The sequence below is a fragment of the Gossypium hirsutum genome, chromosome A09 (assembly GCF_007990345.1).
Source record: "Gossypium hirsutum isolate 1008001.06 chromosome A09, Gossypium_hirsutum_v2.1, whole genome shotgun sequence".
In the NCBI taxonomy this organism is placed as follows: Eukaryota; Viridiplantae; Streptophyta; class Magnoliopsida; order Malvales; family Malvaceae; genus Gossypium; species Gossypium hirsutum.
The window spans coordinates 80,109,139-80,121,441 of NC_053432.1; positions in this window are offsets into that span (position 1 = coordinate 80,109,139).

The window sequence follows — 12,303 nt, forward strand, 5'->3', positions numbered from 1 at the left end:
ATGCTTTAGAATATGTTCCAACAGAGGCTGATAGTTGTAAACGATTTCTACAGGGACTACGAGATGAAATCAAGATTCAATTGGTAAGTCTCAAAATTACTGAACTTGTTGATCTGGTCGAGCGAGCAAAAATGATAGAACAAGTACTGGGCCTGGATAAAAAATCAGAAATTGGTAAATCAGCTGGGAAACGTATTGGAACTACTAGTTTTAATCCATTACCGAAGAGATTCAAAGAATCAAGAAGTGACTGGAAATCTAGTTTTAGTTCAGACAGAGGTGGTAGAAGCAGAGGTAAACAGATGACAGTAACTACTAGCAGTGTGAGAGGTCCATCTCGAGGTGTAGAAATTCCAGACTGTGAGCACTGCGGAAAGAAACACAGAGGAGAATGTTAGAAAGTAACTAGAGGTTACTTTAGATGTGGTTCAACAGACAATTTTATCAGAGACTGTCCGAATACTGATAGTGCTGCACCTGTATCATCACAAAGATCAGTATCTACTGCTAGAGGCAGAGGGTCAGGTAGAGGTAATTCGGCTTCCAGAGGAGGTGCTGGTAGAAGGAGCAGTGATATTGCTACTCAGCAGTCTGAAGCTAGAGTACCAGCTAGAGCTTATGTGGTCAGAAAATGAGAAGAAGGCGATGCACATGATGTTGTTGCAGGTATATTTCTATTGTATTCTGAGCCTATTTATGCTTTAATTGATCCGGGTTCGTCACACTCTTATATAAATTCAAAACTAGTCGAATCGGGGAAATTAGAATCTGAAATGTCTAAAGTTTCTATAGAAGTGTCTAGCCCTTTGGGACAAACGGTGTTAGTAGATAGAGTATGTCGGAGGTGCCCGTTAATAATACATGATAAAATGTTTCTTGTGGACTTGTTGATCATGCCTTTTGGTGATTTTGATATCATTTTGGGTATGGACTGGCTATATGAACATGGGGAAGTTTTGGATTGCTATAAAAAGAGGTTTAGTATTCAGACAGAAAATGGGGATAGAATTGAAGTGAATGGCATCCGTACCAGTGGTTCGACATGCATTATTTCAGCGATGAAGGCTAATAAATTACTGCAGCAGGGTTGTCCAGCATACTTGGCATATGTTATTAATTCTGATTCAGTTGGGAGTCAGTGCAGTCAAATTAGGACTGTACATGAGTTTCCCGATGTATTCCCAAAAGAATTACCGGGCTTACCACCTGACAGAGAGGTTGAATTTGCTATTGAGGTGTATCCAGGTACAACACCAATTTCTATACCTCCGTATCGAATGTCGCCCACTGAGTTGAAAGAGTTGAAGGTGCAGTTACATGATTTACTAGATCGTGGATTTATTAGACCAAGCATTTCACCCTGGGGAGCTCCAGTGTTGTTTGTTAAAAAGAAAGATGGTTCTACGCGGTTATGCATTGATTATCGACAGTTGAATAAAGTGACGATAAAGAACCGGTATCTGTTGCCTCGTATAGATGATTTGTTTGATCAGCTTAAGGGAGCTTCAATATTTTCAAAAATTGATTTGAGATCCGGGTATTATCAGCTAAAGGTAAAAGAAAGTGATGTACCGAAGACAGCTTTCCGTACGAGGTATGGCCATTATGAGTTTTTGGTAATGCCATTTGGGTTAACAAATGCCCCAGCTACTTTTATGGATCTCATGAATCGTATCTTTCAGCCATATTTAGATCAATTTGTGGTGGTTTTTATTGATGATATATTGGTTTATTCAAAGTCAGAGTCAGAACATGATCGGCATCTAAGGATTGTGCTACAGACTTTACGAGAGAAATAGTTATATGGAAAGCTCAGTAAATGCGAGTTCTGGTTATCAGAAGTGGTATTTCTGGGACATGTAGTATCTGCAGATGGAATCCGAGTTGATCCGAAAAAGATTGAAGCAATTGTTTAATGGAATGCACCGAGGAATGCATCTGAAGTACGTAGTTTTCTTGGTTTAGCTGGGTATTACAGAAGATTTTTAAATGGATTTTCAAAGATAGCTTTGCCGATGACCAAGTTACTGCAGAAGAATATTCCTTTTATTTGGGATGATCAGTGTCAAAAAAGTTTTGAAACATTGAAGCGAATGTTAACCAAGGCACCAATTTTGACATTGCCAGAATCGGGTAAAGATTTTGTAGTGTATAGTGATGCTTCTTTGAATGGTTTGGGTTGTGTATTGATGCAGGATGGAAAGGTAATAGCCTATGCATCTCGTCAATTGAAATCACATGAATAGAATTATCCCATTCATGATCTTGAGTTAGCAGTTGTGATTTTTGCATTGAAGATTTGGAGACATTATCTTTATGGTGAAAAATGCTACATCTATACTGATCATAAGAGTTTGAAGTATCTTCTTTCTCAGAAGGAATTGAATTTGAGACAAAGGCGTTGGATAGAACTTCTGAAAGATTATGATTGTGTTATAGACTATCATCCGGGAAAAGCTAATGTTGTAGCTGATGCATTAAGCAGAAAAGCTGTAATTGAATTAAGAGCAATGTTTGCACGGCTTAGTATCAGTGAGGATGGAGTCTTTTGGCCGAATTGAGAGTAAAACCGGTAATGTTTGATCAGATTAGATCAGCTCAGTTGGAGGATAACAAATTATTGAAGAAAAGAGAGATGGTACAGAATGGCACAGCAGAAAATTTTAGTATTGATGATTGTGGATGCTTTAGGTTTCAAAATCGGATTTGTATTCCAAATACTTCTGAGCTTAAAAAGTTGATTCTACGAGAAGCTCATGATAGTTCATTTGCTATGCACCCCGGAGGCACGAAAATGTATTGAGATTTAAGAGAATTATACTGATGGCCAGGGATGAAAAGAGACATAGTAGAATTTGTAAGTAAATGTTTGACTTGTCAACGGGTAAAGGCAGAACATCAGGTTCCTACTGGATTGCTTCAGCCTATTAATATTCCTGAATGGAAATGGGATCGTATCACGATGGATTTTATTACGGGATTACCGTTGTCAGCAAGCAAAAAGAATGATATTTGGATGATAGTTGATAGACTTACCAAATCAGCACATTTTATAGCAGTCAGGACTGATTGGTCGTTGCAGAAGCTTGCAGACGTGTATATTCGAGAAATTGTTAGACTACATGGCATTCCGATATCAATAATTTTAGATCGAGATCCTCGGTTCACATCGAGATTTTGGAGACAGTTATATGAGTTGTTGGGTACTAGACTTAGTTTCAGTACAGCTTTTCATCCCCAAACTGACGGACAGTCCGAACGGGTAATTCAGGTACTAGAAGATATGCTTCGAGCTTGTATTATTGAGTTTGAAGCAGGTTGGGAGCGATATTTGCCACTGGCTGAGTTTGTCTATAATAATAGTTTCCAATCTAGTATTCAGATGGCTCCGTATGAAACGTTATATGGTCGAAAATGTAGATCACCAGTATGTTGGACGGAGTTGAATGAAAGAAAAATAATTGGGCCGGAATTGATTATTGAAACAGAAGAAACAGTCAAGAAGATTCAACAGAGATTAAAAGCAGCTTTTGACAGACAAAAATCTTATGCTGATCTGAAACGTCGGGACATTGAATATTCAGTTAGAGATAAAGTGTTTCTCAAAGTTTCTCCTTGGAAGAAAGTATTAAGATTTGGCCGAAAAGGAAAGTTAAGTCCTCGGTTTATCGGACCATATGAAGTTATAGAGAGAGTTGGACCAGTTGCTTACCGATTAGCTTTACCTCCGGAATTACAACAAATTCATGATGTTTTTCATGTTTCCATGTTACGAAGGTACCGATCGGATCCATCTCATATTATCTCTATTGAAAACATTGATATTAGACCAGATCTGTTATATGAAGAGGAACCAGTTAAATACTAGCTCGAGAAGTGAAAGAATTAAGAAACAAACGAGTCCCTTTGGTAAAAGTACTGTGGAGAAGCCATAGTGTAGAAGAAGCAACGTGGGAGCCAGAGGAAACTATGAGATCGCAGTATCCTCACTTATTTTCAGGTAAAATTTCGAGGACGAAATTTTTTAAGGGGGAGGAAATGTAACAACCCAAAATCCGTGGGCACCAGAAAAGTGTGTTATCGGGCCTCCGTCTTAGTGAAATAAGTTCGAAAATAATTATTAAAAATATTTATGAGTCTAGTAGTGTGTTTAATTAGGTTTTAATTAAGTAAATTTAGCTTAATTTAGAGTAATTAGTAAAAATGATTAAATTGAATAAGTGAATTCTGGAATATGTAATTATTTGAAAAGCGTATTGATTGAAAAATGATTGGTGATTTGAATTGTGAATTGAAAGTGATATAGGATTGAGAAAGTGAATTGAATACCCTATTAACTAGTCGGGCTGAGTCGGATATAGTTGGCATGCCATAGGATTGGAAGTGTTCAGGGATACTTCGACCTCGAGTCGATGAGACACTGGGTGTCACTATATTTCTTCGGATAGATTCGATGAGGTACTGGGTACCAACTTTACTTCGGCTAGGCCGATGAGACACTGGGTGTCAACTATTACTTCGAACTATCCGATGAGGCACCGGGTGCCATATTGGTGTGTTTGGTTAGATCCGTGTATCCGCCAAAGTCCGGGTTACGTTAATAGGGTGAAAAATTGAAATGTGAATTTGAGGCATTGAAACGAGAAAAATAAATTGAATTACGAATTGAAATTGGAATTGTGATAATAAGAGAAAAGTATGAAATGTATATTCATAAGTGATATAAATTTAAGTTTGAGATTATACATTGATTTATGAATTAGTACATATGACATTAATTGTTAGGTATTTTAATATTTATGTTTTTACTATTGTTGATATAATTTGAATTATGGTAATATCACTGAGTATATCCATACTCAGCGTACGGTTGTTTCCGTGCGCAGGTTAGTAGAAGTCAAGTGTCCCGGTTCAGCATCCAGAACATTCTCGACTCCAACACAAATTTGGTGATGTATATTTTTCTTTTGGGTAAAGGTGGCATGTACATAGGTGTTATATAGTTACTTGAATATGCATATTACTTTGGGTAGTGAAGGTTGAATTATAAGATTTAGATGGTTAAATGAAATGGTAAGAAAAGTATATGATATTTTGATACATGAACATTAAGTTGTTAAATGAATGAAGTTTTTAATCAATTTTGAATGATGCTATGATAGTTATTAAGTTGAAATTATGTTAATGATATAAATATTAGTTATATGAATGTGAAAAATTGGTGCTGGTTGTTTTAGTTTGAATTTGCAGGAGGTTTTAGGTAAAAATAAGCAGAAATGCTGCCGAAATTTTTATAAAAAAATTAGAATATTCGAACAAGTCCAGTTCTACTTTTAATACGTGTTTGAACTTTGAGAATTCAAGATAGGGACTCAATTATTATATTATACTATGAAAATTTTTAATAATTGTAAATTATTAGTAAGTTGTCTGATATGTCCGGTAATGCCTCATAACCTCGTTCCGGTAACTGTTTGGGGTTAGGAGGTGTTACATTTGATTTTCAAAATTATTATAAAAAATAAAACAAATTTTAATAATAAAATTGTTGATGCAATGTATAACAAGAGAGGAGTATTGAAGAGAGGAGAGTGGTTGCTATGGAAGTTGATTCATCTAGTCGAGATTGAGAGTCGAAGGTTATGGAGAGTGCGTAAAGGTGGAGAGTATGTTGGCAAAGCATAGGCTTGACATTCTATTAAGGTCGATATTTTCTTCATCTTTCCCGAGGGCATTTATAAGACTTGTCATCTAGCCATCATTATAAAGCGCTTGAGAGGATGCATTCAATGGGACGAGGATGTTTATGACACGACAGATATTGTCATTCGTTCTGACTCTGATGGGATGAAGCAGTTGAACCCACGTGATGTTTGATGACCAAATGACTTCATGTTCCTAATGAAGATTGAGTCATCCATTGTCAGAGTAGTCATCCCGAGAGGATGAGTTCACAAGTGACCTCTCAATTTGCTAGTGACATGTTTACTGTTGAGATGCCTTCTAGGATTGTTATATGTCATAACATGAATGGGGTATCAAAAAAATTAAAGTTAAGCATGTACTTCATCCCTTTACTTGATAAAAGTGAGAAAGTAATTCAACAGTTTATATGCAATAAATTAGGTAATACTATTAAACACTATCATTAATTGATTGAATGAAAAATTAATAGTTCAACAATTTATATGCAATACATTATGATAAGTTAGGGGGAAAAGTAGAAAAAAATATGCAAAGTAAGCTATTTCTTTTTCTATATTTACGGAAATATGTCATTTTTGGAGAGATAAACATGACATGAAAAAAATAATAGTGAGTAGGAGACTAGGAGAATAATCAAACCCAAGACTTAAAAACAAAACCGTTAAACATTTAACTATTTGACCAAAAGAGTTGATATGTAAAAAAAAACATTTTGTAAAAAGCATTTTTTGAAAAGTGCTTTTCCCAATACATGCTTTAGCCATGTCAGCTAAAAACTTTTTTTTGACAGAAAACATATTCTACTTTTCTCTCTAAAAGTAATCTATTTTCTTTTTTTTTATATTAAAAAATCGATCTATTTTTCTCTCCAAAAGTAATCTATTTTCTTTTTTTTATATTAAAAAATCGATCTATTTTCGTGACCTATTTTGCAAAAGAAAAAGAAGAAGCTTTTTCTCCCTAATTTTTCCTAATAATTAATACAAATAAAAGGTTAGATTAATTTATTGATTTTCTTAAAATCTAAATATCAAATTATGAAAAATTAAAATAGAGAAATATATTTTTCAGTTTTGTTTATAATTAGATTTAAAAAATTAAAATATATGACTCGAGGTTTATTAAATTAGTTTAATAAAAGCATTTAATCATTTAACATGGTTTTAGAACATAGGGAAAAAAGATAAATGGCCCGTTTTCAACAAAGTTCGGAGAAAAAGTCTTTATCAATTCAGTTCAAAATAGTAGAGTCTTAAATCTTAATCATCAAATTTTCTTTTTTCCTTTTTACAAAAATGAAAAAGTACTAGTACCAGAAAATAGGGGTAGCCCACGCGCCACAGATGCAAGTACGACATTTTAGAAACACTACCCCCAATTGCAAAAAATCGACGGTTTTGATTGCTCCTTGCAGTGCACTTTCACTCCAACTTCTTTACGTCACTCGCTTTCGCTCTTTTTTTTTCCCTCTTATTCTTTTGTCGTTTTATTCGCTTTTTTCCTCTCACTTTAACTTCGGCGGGACCCACCTCCCAAACACATCGATTGTGGGGACCACTCCTTCTCCCTTTTTTTTGCTTTTTGTTTTAATCATTGATGATGCTATTATTTTGCCTTTGATATTTTTAAATAAATATATATAAAAAAATATTAATATTTTACCGTCCATTTTTGGATTTGTTTAGAATTAATGTTTTTTGTATTTTATTTTGAAAAAACTTCACTAGCATTTACTTCATTGTTAACAAAAAGTGAGAAATACACTGACTAATACATTCTAAAAATTAAAATAAAAATTTATATCTATGTAAAATATATAAACATGAGAGTTAATCCTTTTAAAGATTCTTAAATTATAATTTAATTTAATTTCAAACTTTTAAAATTAAATTAAATTAAATTAAATTTACTTATGTAACTTGTTAAAAAATAATTTTTTTAAATTTTATAAAAATTAATCTTTTCAGAGTTTGCAACTGTCTACCTAATAATATTATTTTTAAAGTTTTAAATATATTGTATTAGATCTAAACTAGCATTTAATGTCTAAATTAATACTAAACTAATAGAAATACTTGATTGATATAATAATATTTATATTTGAGAACTGAATTACAATAATTTGAAATGTATAGCCCAATAAAAAAGTTGAGTGATAATATGGGGGTGTTTTTTGGAATTAATCCTGAAATGAATAAAGAAAAAGGCAGAATGAAATGAATGAATGCGGTCATTACTTTAACCTCGGCGTTTGTTCCGAGGTTTTTGTTTCCCCAACCAGAGCTCCAGTTGCCCGAAAATCTAGGTCAGCCCACCACTGGTTCACCTGCCCGAGATTTGCTACTGTACACGTGTGGCTTAGTGCTTGTCACCACTGAAACACATTGATCTACCATGCCATTCCACGTGGCACCTTAATAACATGACAAAATCTTTAATTAATTATATTACTCACCCTGTAAGTGAAGGCAGTATTCAATTTTGACGGTGCAATGAGCAGCGATCCCCTACGCCACCAACTTGTTTTAGTCCTCAGAATCGACCGCTAAGGTTGCATTTACGATGAACGCCTTTTTTCTTTTTATTTATTGATTAACGCCTTTATGTGATCATGCATCTAGATCCAAGCATAAACTTCGAGAGAATCTGTTGTGCGCTTGAAATATATATATAAATTAATTTTTAACATTATGTCAATATTAAAATTTTTAATGTTTACCTACTCTGAATAATGAGACTTTTACCATGTTGAACCGAAGATATAAATTTGGAGTACCCTAGTGAGTCGGTCAATGATATTTAATACAAATGAAGTGAGCAGTTAAATTAATTGATGTAGAAAAATGGAGCCAGATTTATGTATTGTAGGAGAAGAAGGAACAAACCCTGACACAGAGGGTACACCTTTGACTAAATTATATTTTCCTTTTCCTTTTATTCGTAACAAATAAATTTTATATGTAAATATGTAGATATAAAAAAAATGAATCATATGTGTGTTAATTATAGGTGAACAAAGGCCTCACATGGGACGAATCATGAATCATAATAGTGCATGATGGCACGAGTTAATTTAAAGAACCCATGAAAGATTTTAACACATTATTTTAATTACTGTAAAGTGGAAAGATTTGATTCCAATCACAAGGGTTTTTCTTTTCTTTTCTTTTTTTTTTATATTAGACAAAGACTTTAATGACATTGTTGTAACTTTTTGTAACATTAATTAGGCCGCTTCATATAATCTTAGCCCATCCATATTAAAAATACAACAAAAGAATAATTAACCTTTTGTCAGCTTAGTGTTACTTACCTTTTTTTCCCTTTAAAATACCAACATCTTTTTGCTTTTTAATCCAGCCTAGGGGCATGTAATGTAATTTTACATGGTGTTTTATTTTGAATATTTTTCATGATTTTTCAAAATATAATTATTATACCTTTATTCAAAATAAGAATTAAGTGTTGAGGTAAGATGTCTTTCATATATCTATATTTTGTTATTATATTAAACTAATTAATTAAGAGATTTTAATACGTAAAGTTTGATAATTATTGCTCAAACATTGTATTCATTTTCGAGTACATTTATATTGTAATTTAAATTATTCGATTTATTAAATTATTTTAAAAATATTAATAATTTATTTTATAACTAAAAAAACATTTTTATGTATGATATTAATAATATAATTAATCTATTTACATCGATTTTGAAGAGGTAAAACTAAAACAATATTATTATGTAACATACTAATAATTTATACTATATAAAAAGAGTTAATTTAAATATCAATTGGGTTTGGGTTTCAATTCAATTATGAAATTATCACACACTCATTTCTTTTCAAAGCAACGAATGTTAAAATTTAAGTTTGATATGTATCTTAAACGAACCTATTATTTTCTCAAAACCTATTTTTCAATTCCCTTACTTTTATACAAACTTTTCATATTTTAGACAGCCTTCGAACTTTAACAAATTTAATATTGCATGTTTAATTAATTGAAGAATAAAAAATCCAAATAATATTATATTTCAATAATTTTATCATTAAAATAAATACTATATTAGATTTTGGTAATATATAATCTTTCAATAAATTAATTTGATTTATTTAGGATTTACTCTTATAAATTTGTGAAGTCATGATGACCGAATCACTCGGATTCCGATTGAAAAGATGTACAATTTTATGCATCAAATGTTGAATAGAAATATTACTACTTATTGACACGTTTATATGTATGTTTCGAACTTTTAATTACTTTTTTTTGGCTTTTCATTTTCAACAAAGGTATTCGTGTCTCATTTGCCATCTAATGGGTAAATTCATAAAGAAAACGAGATTTCTTTACCCATTGATTTGGTAAAACTAAGGACCATAAAGAAAAAAGCACCCCCCATATCTTATTATTATTGTTATTTTCAAAAGAAAATTATTTCAAGATAATCGCTTGAATATTTGCCGATGAACTATTAATGTCAAAAGAAAGTAAATTGATTTAAATATATAATGATATTGTTAAAAAAATTGAATAATTCACCTTAAAACTAGTAATGTTTATGTAATATAATACTAATCCAAATTTCATCTGAATGGGTTAATCCCAATTAGCTATACTTTGGTTTATAGACAGTGTACTATAATTAGGTATTTGAATGTTGGATGTATATAAATTAACTATAATTACAAATATAGTTACATTTGAATAATTAATTGAATAAAATTGAGAAATTATAAATTAATTTTAGAAAAGGAAAAAAATATTATTTTGTTGTTTGATTCCTTGAATCTGTGAGTGCCGTTGTAATGACCCCTAGAATTAGTCGATGCGAAACCTGAAATTAGTGGGCTACCTAATTTATTTATTTATTATATGAAATTTTGTCTTCCGAATTTGATTCTTTGTGTAGCCAACAAATTTTATTCTTTCCTCTTCTTTAATCATTAAATAATTTCAAAGTTACTAGACTGTTTATTTGTTAGGAGGTCCACATACATATAACATTTAACAAATTCAACCTAAGTTTCAATTAATCAATTTTTTTTTTAATTCTCGACTCAATCAATAAAAAATGCATGTGATTTAATGATACAGTGTTTAGAATAGAATTAAGAGATTAGAAAACAAGTCGAAATGAACAAGTAATCGATTCTCTTGTTTGTTTTCGATTCAATGGGTGCATAGACAAATGGGGTATGCTGACTTGTTTTACTTCTTTTCTTCTTTTTTTTTTAAATTTTTTTTTAAGTTTAAATATTTGAATTAGAGTTAAACTTTTTAAGAATTATAAATCTTTTAAAATACTTAAATAAGAGTTATAAAGCTTTTTGAATATGCTCAAACAACGATTTTTCAGGCATTTCACTCTAGTTTGTAATACAAAATTAGGTGAATGTTAATATGTTTAAAATAAACAATACAGCAACCGAGCGAGGATGAAGCCAACAATTTTGTTGGGGGTGGATGAATTATAAATTTTTTAAAAGATTCAAATGTAATTATTAATATATAATTCCATTATTTTTAAGGGATTAAAAATAACAAAATTATAAATTAATTATTATAAATTAATTTATAATTTTATTATTTTTAGAGACCTTAAACAAAAAAAATACTTTTAAAGGTCAAAGCCCTTACTAATTCCCTAACTTTCTCTTTGCAACTGAGTCAGATATTACTTTAAAAGGAAAATAAATAAAATGAAGAAATTGATAATAATAATAATAATAATAAAAAGTACAAGCACGTATTTTGGATTATACAAAATTTGTTTGATATATTAGGTCAAAGAGATTGCTCCGTTAGACAATACATCAAGTCAAAAAGTAGGGCTCGGCCAAACTCTACCGCTTCATTAATCTGAGTTTTGCTTGATAAGACTATTGCCACTTATTGTTAGGGGCGGGAGGAGGAGCAGGTAGTCACCTTGTCCTCTCCCCCAAAATGCAAAATTTATTGTGTAATCTTTCTAATTTTTAGAAAATCATAAATTAGTATAATTATAAAATCATACTTTTCAATTTTTGTCTCATAAAATATTTTCTGACTTCAACATTGTCTAGATCTGTTCATGGATTGGGCCACTCAGCTCGACTTGAAGGCTCGCCCAAAATGTTAGAGAGTTTGGGCAAAAATATCAGTTAAAAAAATAGACATGAACAAAAAATAAGGCCTGTTTTAAAAATAGGTCAAGCCTTGAGTAAGTCATTTTTTCCCGGCCCGGACCGAGTTCACTAAAGGAAAAAAAATCTACTTTTTTTGTTTTGTTTTTTAATGTTATGTTTTCATTGTTTTCTCTCTATTTTACTATAATGTTACTATTATGTTGTTGTTATTATTTACATATTGTATAAAATTTTTTTATTGTTAATTTTGTTATTATTTTAAAGGCATTCGTTAATTTTGTTATTATTTTACAGGCATTTGCTTGTTAAATTGCATCTATTTTAGTGTTATTTCAATATACATATTTTTTTAAAATTTATTTTTAATTTGTTGGAAAATATTTATTTTTATTTTTTAATATTTTAATGTATTATATGTATTTAAAAATAATATAAAAATTAATAATGGTGGGCCGGTTCAAGC